Below are 9,880 nucleotides of genomic sequence, written 5' to 3'. Positions count from 1 at the left end.
GCTTGGATTTTTTTCTTCAAATATTAAAGTATCTGTGTATCTGGGTTGGCAGTACTAGAACAGATACTATGCACTGAAATTGGTTGAATTATAAAGATTTTCAGTTTATAAAATACAGCAAAGTTAGGTGGGTATTTTTGACTGCACAAAGCAAGGCAAACACGATTACGTATAATTTTTTTACATAATGTTTTTTGATAGCCTACTAAAATGAATGGAGAGCAGCTAAAATGTAAAATGTATTTATCACAAAGCCTATCCTAGTAACTGACATAACATCTGTAAAGGGGCCAAAGTAGAGAAAGCTGACCTGTTTAATAATTCTTTGAACTACTCTGTGTACTAACAGGCTGGAGACTGTCAGGTGTGTGGCCTTCCTTTTATGCAGTAGGAAAAGGAACGAGTGAAGGTGGAAGGAGGAGAGTCCTCAGGGTACAAAACACATGAGGAGAGTGGAGCTGAGACAGCACACTGCATTTCCTCCATGAACCTGGGACATTTCTTCCTGCTAGTCCTGTGATTGAAGTTTCCCAAGCTCTACAGTGGTACTCTGTTGAGGAACTTGGGACTTGTGGCTCTGTAAGGCACATGCTGCCACAGCTCACAGGTTTCCAAGAATAAATCAATGCATGACTCAATGATGACTGCTGCAGTATTTACACCCCTCACACATTTTGACCTTCCTCAGCAAAATGTAACGCCTATTTATAGACGGGGATGACACGTGGCAGCCAGGGTTGGGACATGTAGAAGCTGTGGAGAGTCCCAGAATCTTCAAGAATGTATTTGGACTTCTTTGTGGATCTTCTAGTTTGTAATGGTTATGCATCAAGAGCTCTCTAAAAGGCCTACCTCTTGTAGAGGAAAAAGATCATTCTAGAGACAGAGTTATTCCCTAACTGCGAAGTTCTCCAAGTAGATGTTCCTTTTTTATATATGTCTCAGAAAGCTATAACAATATTTTTGTATCATTCCCATGGGCTGTGGAAATGGCATCACATCCTCAGTGGTGCCATTATGCTGTGTGTAAAAACAGCCCTTTTCTGACACAGTAACTCCAAGGGTACAAAACAATGACACTTGGCATTAGAAATGGTGAAAAAAGGAAAACCTGTCAGGAGGATGTTGTGCCATACTCATCCCCTTTGTCTCATCTCACTCAATATCAAATAGCAGATGATGTTCAAAACCTTTTCTGGCAAGAAACACTTTTAACAGTACCAGTGCAAAGCACTAAATGTAACCATTTACAGATGTTTTGCTGCATGTAAGGCAGAATTCTTACACCATCCAGCTCTGGTGCAGTCTCTCCATGCCCCAGTTCATTATAGAGTCTGGCTTAATGCACAAACAAATACCCCTTTTCTCTAAAAAAACCCAACAAAATAGATCCCAAAGCTGTGAATCCTTACTTCTGTTTTAACTCCTTTGTCTGTCTTTGACAAATTGTTTAATCTCACAGCTACTGGTTTTGTAATCTGTAAAATTGCAATTAGTAATACATCCTTGCCTCTTCAACACTGCCTTTTGGAGTTCCCTGGGTCAAGCCCTGCAGTCCTTGATCTGAATTGAGGAGGAAGCTCTCCCCATCATAGTTATAGCTGTTCTGATGAAAGACCAATGAGATTTCTGACCTTATTTAATGTTTGCAAAGCACTTCTGAAAGGTACTTGTTAAGTGCTAATTATCACAAGCACTGTGAAGTGTGCCTCATTCATATGAGGTACTTTAAGCATAAAGATGCTTGGAGATGCAGTAATTAAGTTTTGTTTTCACATGGCTTAACCCTGTGACATTTGCCTTCTGAATGATCTAGAGCTGTTCCTTTTCTTGGCCCCATCTTCCTCTGTGCATTTGTGCAGGGAGGGGGCCACTATATTTAAACTTTGGTTGATTTACAGGCAAAGTCCGCAGTGACTAACAAGCCACTTGGTGTGCTGAATAACTGGATTAAATGATCAACTCTAAACTGAGTATTTAGCATGTTGGAGACAATAGCTTTTATAACATCATTTTCACAGGATTTCTTTCCACCTAATCTTTTTTTTTTCCATTTTTCCATTAAGTATCCATTAGATACACATGGCTTGTCCTTGCTTTTAAGGATTCATCAAAAAACCCAGTGATGTTGTCAGTGAGCATGATGTAACAGGCAATTAGCCCATGACTTACTCTGTTACCATAAAAATATCATGCATTTTATTTCATAGCATGGATATTTTAAATAAAACCTCTACTCCTGTTAAATTTTACCTACACTGTCATTGAGTTAAAAGTGAGTAAGTTCAGGCTTTTATGAAAAAGCTCTTTCATCTACTGAGAGACACAGTGCTTATAGGAACATTTTAACGTAAATTTCCTTTACTTTTGGCCGTTTTCCATATATGTTATTTTGTATTGTTTCGAATTTCATTTAATAACAATTACTATGATGAATTTAACTATTTCTTTCTCCCAGCCAAATTCAATAATAATGGCTAAAACTGGCTGATGCATCATCTTGTTTGGTATCTGGATGGAAGAATAAGGGAAAACGTTTATTGAAAAGCTATAATTTGTGGTAAAGATTATAGGTTTTTATAAGTAGCAGTCACAGACTCACTCCTGCACAGTAATGTTTTTGAGATATTTTCTGACACTTACAATATGGCCTTCCTAGTGAGATTTACACTTCCTAACACATTCAGGATGGGATTTTGAAGCTTTTGTATTTGGCTATATTTGGTCTTACAGTTCTGGCATAATGCACTTTATAACAGGACAGAAAATGAAGCATTTCCATAGTAATGTGCAATCTATACTTACACCTTATGCAGATTTTTTTCAAATTATTTTTGATCCACACCTGTTTATTTTGTCCTTGAAGTTGTATTAAACAGATTTGAAGTAACAGTTCTTGGTCTCTATTTCTCTTATTTCTTAACAAAATTAACTTCATACAAAAGCTGGTTTGATATTTAAAGAATTTTAGAAAATAAGTAGCAGCATTAGTGAATGAAGGTGTTTTCTCTCAGTCTATAGATTTTCACTGTTTGGCCTGTTTTCACAAATTCCACAAACTTTGTCTCCCTTTCCCATTTACAAACTGAGCAGGGATCTACCTTTTACCACTGGGATTCGTGGTTAGTCATCTTTGGTTAGCTCACCTGAATGACCAATGGTTTTATAAGGAAAAATGCATCTTCTAAGTGATACAGAAACTCTTGCAATAAAAGTGAATTCCATGAAGATCTTTATCAGCAACACTGAGAGAAAGCAAAGGTCAATACTGGCTCAGATAAACAATTATCACCTCTAAAACTCACTGGGCTTCAGACGAGTGTTAGGGCTTCCAGAAGCCTCCACAGAAACCACTCCTTTTCTCCTCTGTTTTAGGAGCCAGAAACAGCAGGTAAGTGTCCTTTCCAGTAACTGACAGCAGGTCAATGCCTCACACACCACTCAGGGCAATGCCTGATACCTGTGAGAGACTTGATCTGCTAATTAATTAGTATTTAGTATTAGTATTTAGTATTTAGTATTATTATTTAGTATTTAGTATTAGTATTTAGTATTTAGTATTTCTTCATTTCCTTTGCATCAGTTATGTACATATATGCAGACATATATGCACAATTTCACATAGAATGGTCTTTGGTAGCTGAAACATCTTAGGTAGTGTCATCTAAATCCATGTCAGGCTGGCAATGCCCAAGGCAAAATACCAAACAACACCCAAAAAACCTCAAACAAAAAAAAAAATGTTTTAAAAATACCCCCAGGCTGAAGAGCTGTGTCTGATGTTTGGGATGGAGGAAAAAAATACATTCCTGCCCCTAACCTCTGACATAATACTTTACATGAGGTCAAGCTCTAGCCAAATAATTATTCCCTGTGGAAGTGGCCTTGCCTCCTGTACAGTAACATGTCATGTCCGTCAGAGAGCTGGTTTAAAGTGTCAGATGTTGGCAGAAAGGATGAGCTCACATTATCCTTTTAACTGGGCATCAGGCAGGAAAGGAAACCCAGCCCCAGCCTTCTCATTTCTAGAAGTGCCTGTTTGTGGTAGTCCATCAGGGCTGTAACCTGCTGTTTGTTGGTCACTAATGAGTGTGTCAGTGCTTGTTTTGTCTCTTTTTTGGATCCAGATTGCCAGTGACAAAGAGGATGCCTGAAGCATGGAGCCTGCTCAACTGACACTACATGGATCTATGGCATGGGGAAAGTGGGATGGTACAGGCTGCTTCAGGGGGGTAGGGAACGGGATCCTTTTGTTCCCAAATCACTGGTCCAAAACAAATGAGCTTTGATAATGAGCGTGTTTTACAGAATGATTGCAAGATTTTGCATTTAAACTCTTGTATACTTACAGGAAATTAGTTGTTCTACAATACTTTCGTGTGTTATTAATACCTGTAGATTTCTGGAACAGACACTGTTCATTAAATATTTTCCCATCAGCTCTATGAGATGGTAAGAAAAATAAAACAGGAGAGAAGATCTTTTGTAAGCACATGCACTTTATATCTTTCATTAATGTAAAAAATTTTGTCCAACAGCTGCATTTTTCAGTGGTTGAAAGGAGTACAAATTTGAACACTGTCTAAATAAATGTGTTTGGCAAGAAAATGTCTTTGTCAGGAAAAAAAACCCCAAATATTTGTGTATTTTAATGTTTCCACAGTCTCAAGGTAATGCACCCTTCCTGTGACAGACATTACCTTTCAGGAGCCGAGCATAGACACCAGAGTTTACACTGCAGGGCTGTAAATAGTGCCTCAGACAGCAGTGTTGGGTTTCAGGTGATACCTTTACAGTGCCTGAGGAGTGGCAGAGCACTTCAGACAGTTTGGGTGGCTGCTGAAATGCTTAAAATACCCTGGGCTAAGTCACTGGAGACAACTTTTCTTAAGGACTGCAGAATATATATACAACTGTCTTAAGGGCAGTCAATTATATGTCCTTCCAGCAGAGGTGGCAGTATGCATTTTTTGCTACAGAGGGCAAAAGTTTTCCTGCTAACTGGGCCTAATTCTTGAAATGTGAGGAAATGGTGTTTGCTACTGAGGTTTGTCAGCCTGGCTGGCCTGTAAATGGAAAAGATCCCAGGCACGTGGTGCTGGAGTCAGCTTTTGGTGAGTCTGACAAAATGACAAGTGTGGAAATACAGTGCATCACCAGTCACAATCATAAAGATGTGTTTCATGGTGTTCTTTGCTTCTGAAAAGGAAACTCACTGTGTCAAACCTATAGTAATTAGAGCTCTATTTCCACTGAGATTCTTAAAATAGTGCAGCCCTCCACCATGAATGGAAACTTGCCCTTTGAGCTCTGAATTCCAGAATGGCTGAAAAATTGATAAGCTTGGGGGCTGGGCTGTGGAAAGCTCCTGAAGCTCAGGAAGAGGCCCAGGGTTCCTCATGTCTCCATAGAGGCTGGGGAGCATCTGCTTAAGGAACAGCTCTGCCAAGAATGACCTGAGGTTTAAATGAGACGTCAGGATGAGCATGAACCAACAGTGCATTTGCATTTTGAATAAAGCAGGTGGTCTGCTGCGCTGTACTGAGGGGGAAAATGGCCAGGAGAGGCAGGGAAGGTGTTTCCCATTGCTCATGTTGATGAGTAGTACCACAGATTCCTGCTACATGTCCGCTGTAATGCATCCATTGCCATAGCATGTTTTGCATCCTAAACAAATGAGTGAAGAAGAAAGGGACACTTGCCAAGATGATGTGATATTCTAGTTTCAGGACTCTGCCTGGCTATAGATAAGACTCATTTTGCCCCCAGTGCACAGTCACGTGTATGTCAGTACCACAGTCACAGATCTGCTGCTCAGTTACCAGCCCCACAGCATTGAAAACAGTTCAGATTTTGTACTCCAATTTTCTTCTGCTTCATTTCTCCCAGCCATTGAGGCTGTGCCCTTGTGGTGACCTTGACAATGGCTCTTATCACTGTTTCATGCTTTCGTTGGAAGCTGGGTTCTTTCAGAATTCAGGAATGCAGTTTGTAGCTGTACCAATGGGGCCTCAGTTATGTCTGAGATAAAATGTAGTTTGAAGATGTTTACTGAGAAAGTTCAAAAAAGGTTTGCCTTGTCATTCTGAAACAGCATTAAGTTTCTATCTATAGCTTCCAAAGGAGATTATTGGAAAAGGGGACTAAGACATCATACCCATTCCCTGAGTATTTGGTCCATTGATTTTTAGTACTGTATGTTCTGCAGAAAAAAAATAATATGCCTTTAGTGATCTCTACTTGCGTATATTGGATACTGGAATAAGTAACATCTCCAATAAGTAACATCTCTCTTCTTTGCCAGAAGAACTGAAGTCGGAATAAAATGGCAGGAAGGCATAAAATGGAATGTGCTGGGTGCTGGACCTGGCCTCTAGAACAACCCATGCCTGGGACAAACTGGGTGGGGGTTGTGAATTTTGAAGAGCTAGGAGGAATGTCAGGCTACTCTTCTTCATTATTCCATCAGTTATTCAATGCAAATAGCAGAGTTTTATATTTGAACCAGTTACAGTGGTGATACATTTGTATATTTAAGTAAGCTTTCCTACAGTTTAGGTAGGGATAATGTATTAGAAACAGTATGTATTATAATTATAATGTATTAGAACAGTATTAGAAACAGAGGCAATACTGAACACCTTCACCAACAATCTGGGGATCTTCTAAGTCTTGCAGATAAGAAATTAAAAAAGGACAGGATTGTGACACACAATATCTTCTCTGATATCCTCATGCAGAAAAAAAATCAAAAAACATTAATGTAAATACATGATAAGAAGCTACTGAGCATAAATACATAGAATAAGTTATCATAGATTCTAATATACGTGGAAAAAAGTCAAGTGAAAGAAATAAAATAAGTTAGCTAGTTAAGGCATTACAAATAGGATAAGGCATTTTGTCTATTAGAGATTGATTTGCCTCACACTATGTAATTAAAATACTAAAGCTGGTACTGATGAAAGTCTGAGCCCTATGCAAAATGCATTGATGATTTCCATGCAGAGGAAACATGCCAGCAGCACAAAAAGTCTCGTTCTATTAATTGGCACCCTGGATGGTAGGCCTAGGACTGAGCATTACTTTTATAGCTTATACCACACCACTGATGCAAACTGCTCAGCAGAGAGCAAAGAGAATTAGTGCCTTCAAGAATTCCCTGCATAAATGGATTTCATCTGCAAAGGCTGCGCTCAGGAAATTTCCACATTAGCGCTTGTGATGCTCCCTGTAGCTGTGGCATGTTATCCTGGCAACGTTCAGGGAATCGCCTTGACTCTGTGCAGCTTCTGTTCTGTGCACAGAGATCTTCTCTGTGCAGGGCTGACAACACAGCCACACATATTTCAAATAAACACACTTTGTGGGCTGCTGCTGGGGATGGTTTGTTAGACTTGGTGAGTGCAGAGCTGGGTTCTTGGCCAGCCTGCACTGCCACAGCCCCTTTGAGCTGAGCAGATGCACCCTGAGTTATTCCAGCTGAACGGCTGCTCCTGGGAATGAAGAGAGGAGAGCATACCAGGAACAACATAAAGCTGTCTCGAAGCAAGGATTCACTTCCATAACAAAATAACAACAGCAGGGCTGGATGCGGCTGCAGCGTGGAGGGAGGAAGGTTTTGCCCATCCCTTCCCAAGCCGTGTGTGGGAGAGGATCTTTGTACTGTGTGGGGATAGTGAAAGGACAGAGCTACCTCTCAGAGCCTCTCCCACGCAAATCCACACTCAATAATAGCACTACTTGGACAAAGATTTAAAGAATTCTTAGGACAACCACCTAGCATTAAATCAAAAACATTGCTGCCTGAAGAAAAAGAAAACAGAACCCTTGGCACTATGTTAGCTCAGTGATAGCAGTTCTCACTGTCAGAGTTCATATTCCTTTTTTCATGACAGATTAAAATAATCTGGAAAGAAGCAAACTGAAAGAAAACAGTGCAACAGAAATGAAAGTACACTATGGGAGGGCCAGGAACAACAACAACCATGAAAAAAAAACAGGGAAAGTAGCCCTTTTGTAAACCCCTGTCAGCAGAACAATAACGTCTTTGTAACAACAAAAATAATGTATAGTTTTGAGGGTGCCCTCTAGTGAGTGGGACCCTCGGGTGTTCTGTTCTGCTGAGCAGCACTGGTGCATCCCAGGGCTGGCAGGAACGAAACACGCTCTGAAACTCAACCATGCTGTGCTAATTTAAGAGCAAGCACTGGCTGGGGTGACAAGATGGCAGAGCCTTCTCTTAACAGCAGCATGTCTCAAGAGCCAGCCCTTAATCCTGCATATCACCAGCTTGTCAAATATTTTATGGATGCATGAACCTCATCAAAAGCTCATCAAGATGAGGCCATGAGCTCTGTGCTAGCAAGTCCTCATGAAACAACACGCTCTTGTGAACAGATAATGTCTGAACAAGGTGTAGCCCTCTGATCCCAGCTGTAAACATCTGTTAAGTCTGATGTATTAGGAAAGGGACACAAAACAAAGAAAACAGCCCCTAGCCCTTCCAGTAAAAGCAGTTTTATGCAATTTTATCTTCAGACCCACATTACAGAGCAGAGAAAGGAGAGTGCAGTGGGACTGAGCACATAGGGAGTGGTGCTTTACCCTAGGCCCACCAGGGGATGTGTGCCCATCCTGATAGCCCATCCCACACAACACAGACTGCATGCTGGCACATGGCCAACTATATCAGCTACTATCATATAATTTCCACTTGAAAGAATTTCCAGATTATTTCTTTAACAGTTTTAGCATGAAAACATTAAAGAGGAACCAGCGAGTTGGCCAAAAGCCACTCATTTTATACAAATTCAACTAAGAAATCTCCCTATTTAAAGAGCTGTAGGAGGCAGAGTCCCACCTCTGTGTGATGTGCTTTGATATCTTTCTAAATGGCTTAGAAATGGAGGAATAGAAAAAAATTGGAAGTTTTACTATAAGGACATGGAGAGGAGGTCTTTGGTATAAGTGAAGCTGAAGGGATAGAAAAAGTATTTTAAGGCCTGGATCACGATTTATCTACTTCTAAATCACCAGTGGATCTTCCTCAAGGCTCGCTGCTCTGTAACTAAACAGAGCACTCAGCACCATTCTGCTGGGTAACAATTCAGAAGACAGGCAGGTGAACCAATTCCCTCCCTGCAGGGTGCTCAGGCCTGCTGGTACAGAGCAGACAGAATTATTTTGCTCTCATAGCTTGCAGAGTAGAGAGCTGGTCAGTAGCCGATGTTAGTGAAGGTGAGTCTTACAAAGCAATTAAGAGATGTCACCACGAGAGGCTGACTCAGCTGCTACAGAAGACTCCTGCAGTGGGGTAGCGGTGGCAATGTGTCAAATGTGATCAGCCCTCAGCAAAAGCTGGACTTGATGATCCTTGTGACTCCCTTCCAATCGGAATATCTTGTGATTCTGCAAAAGTACCCTTAAATTTACTCTTAAGTGTAAGGCAGCACTGTTTCAGCATGAGCTACTCCCTTTCAAATCTACTTCATATTTGAGATCAGTGTTTCAGAGCACTCCTTCCCCACAAGTGGAATAGTGCTTTTATCTCTTTTTTCATATTTCATCCAGTTCCCAGACAGTTGAGTTCCATCCATGTTTATCCCATGCCATGTTGATGAAACATGTGTGATCCACTCTCCTCTATCCTGTCAGGGCTCTTTCCAGCTGCAATTACATTCTGATTAACCCATATTCCCCAGAGAACTTCAAGGACATCAGAGTGTCTATCTAGTGAGTATTTACAAAGTAGTTTCCTTAGAAAGAAAAGGCCATGAGTTTTCTATATGCAGTTGGAAAATTCTGCTGAACATCCTTAAGCATGCATTTGCAAGTATGTGCAGAAAAAACCAAAGTAGAAATCCTTGCAGATAAAGAA

Source organism: Passer domesticus, chromosome 6 (genome assembly GCF_036417665.1).
Source record: "Passer domesticus isolate bPasDom1 chromosome 6, bPasDom1.hap1, whole genome shotgun sequence".
NCBI classification, from domain to species: Eukaryota; Metazoa; Chordata; class Aves; order Passeriformes; family Passeridae; genus Passer; species Passer domesticus.
The sequence above is the reverse complement of the archived record's forward strand: the minus strand, read 5'-3'. Positions refer to the sequence as shown.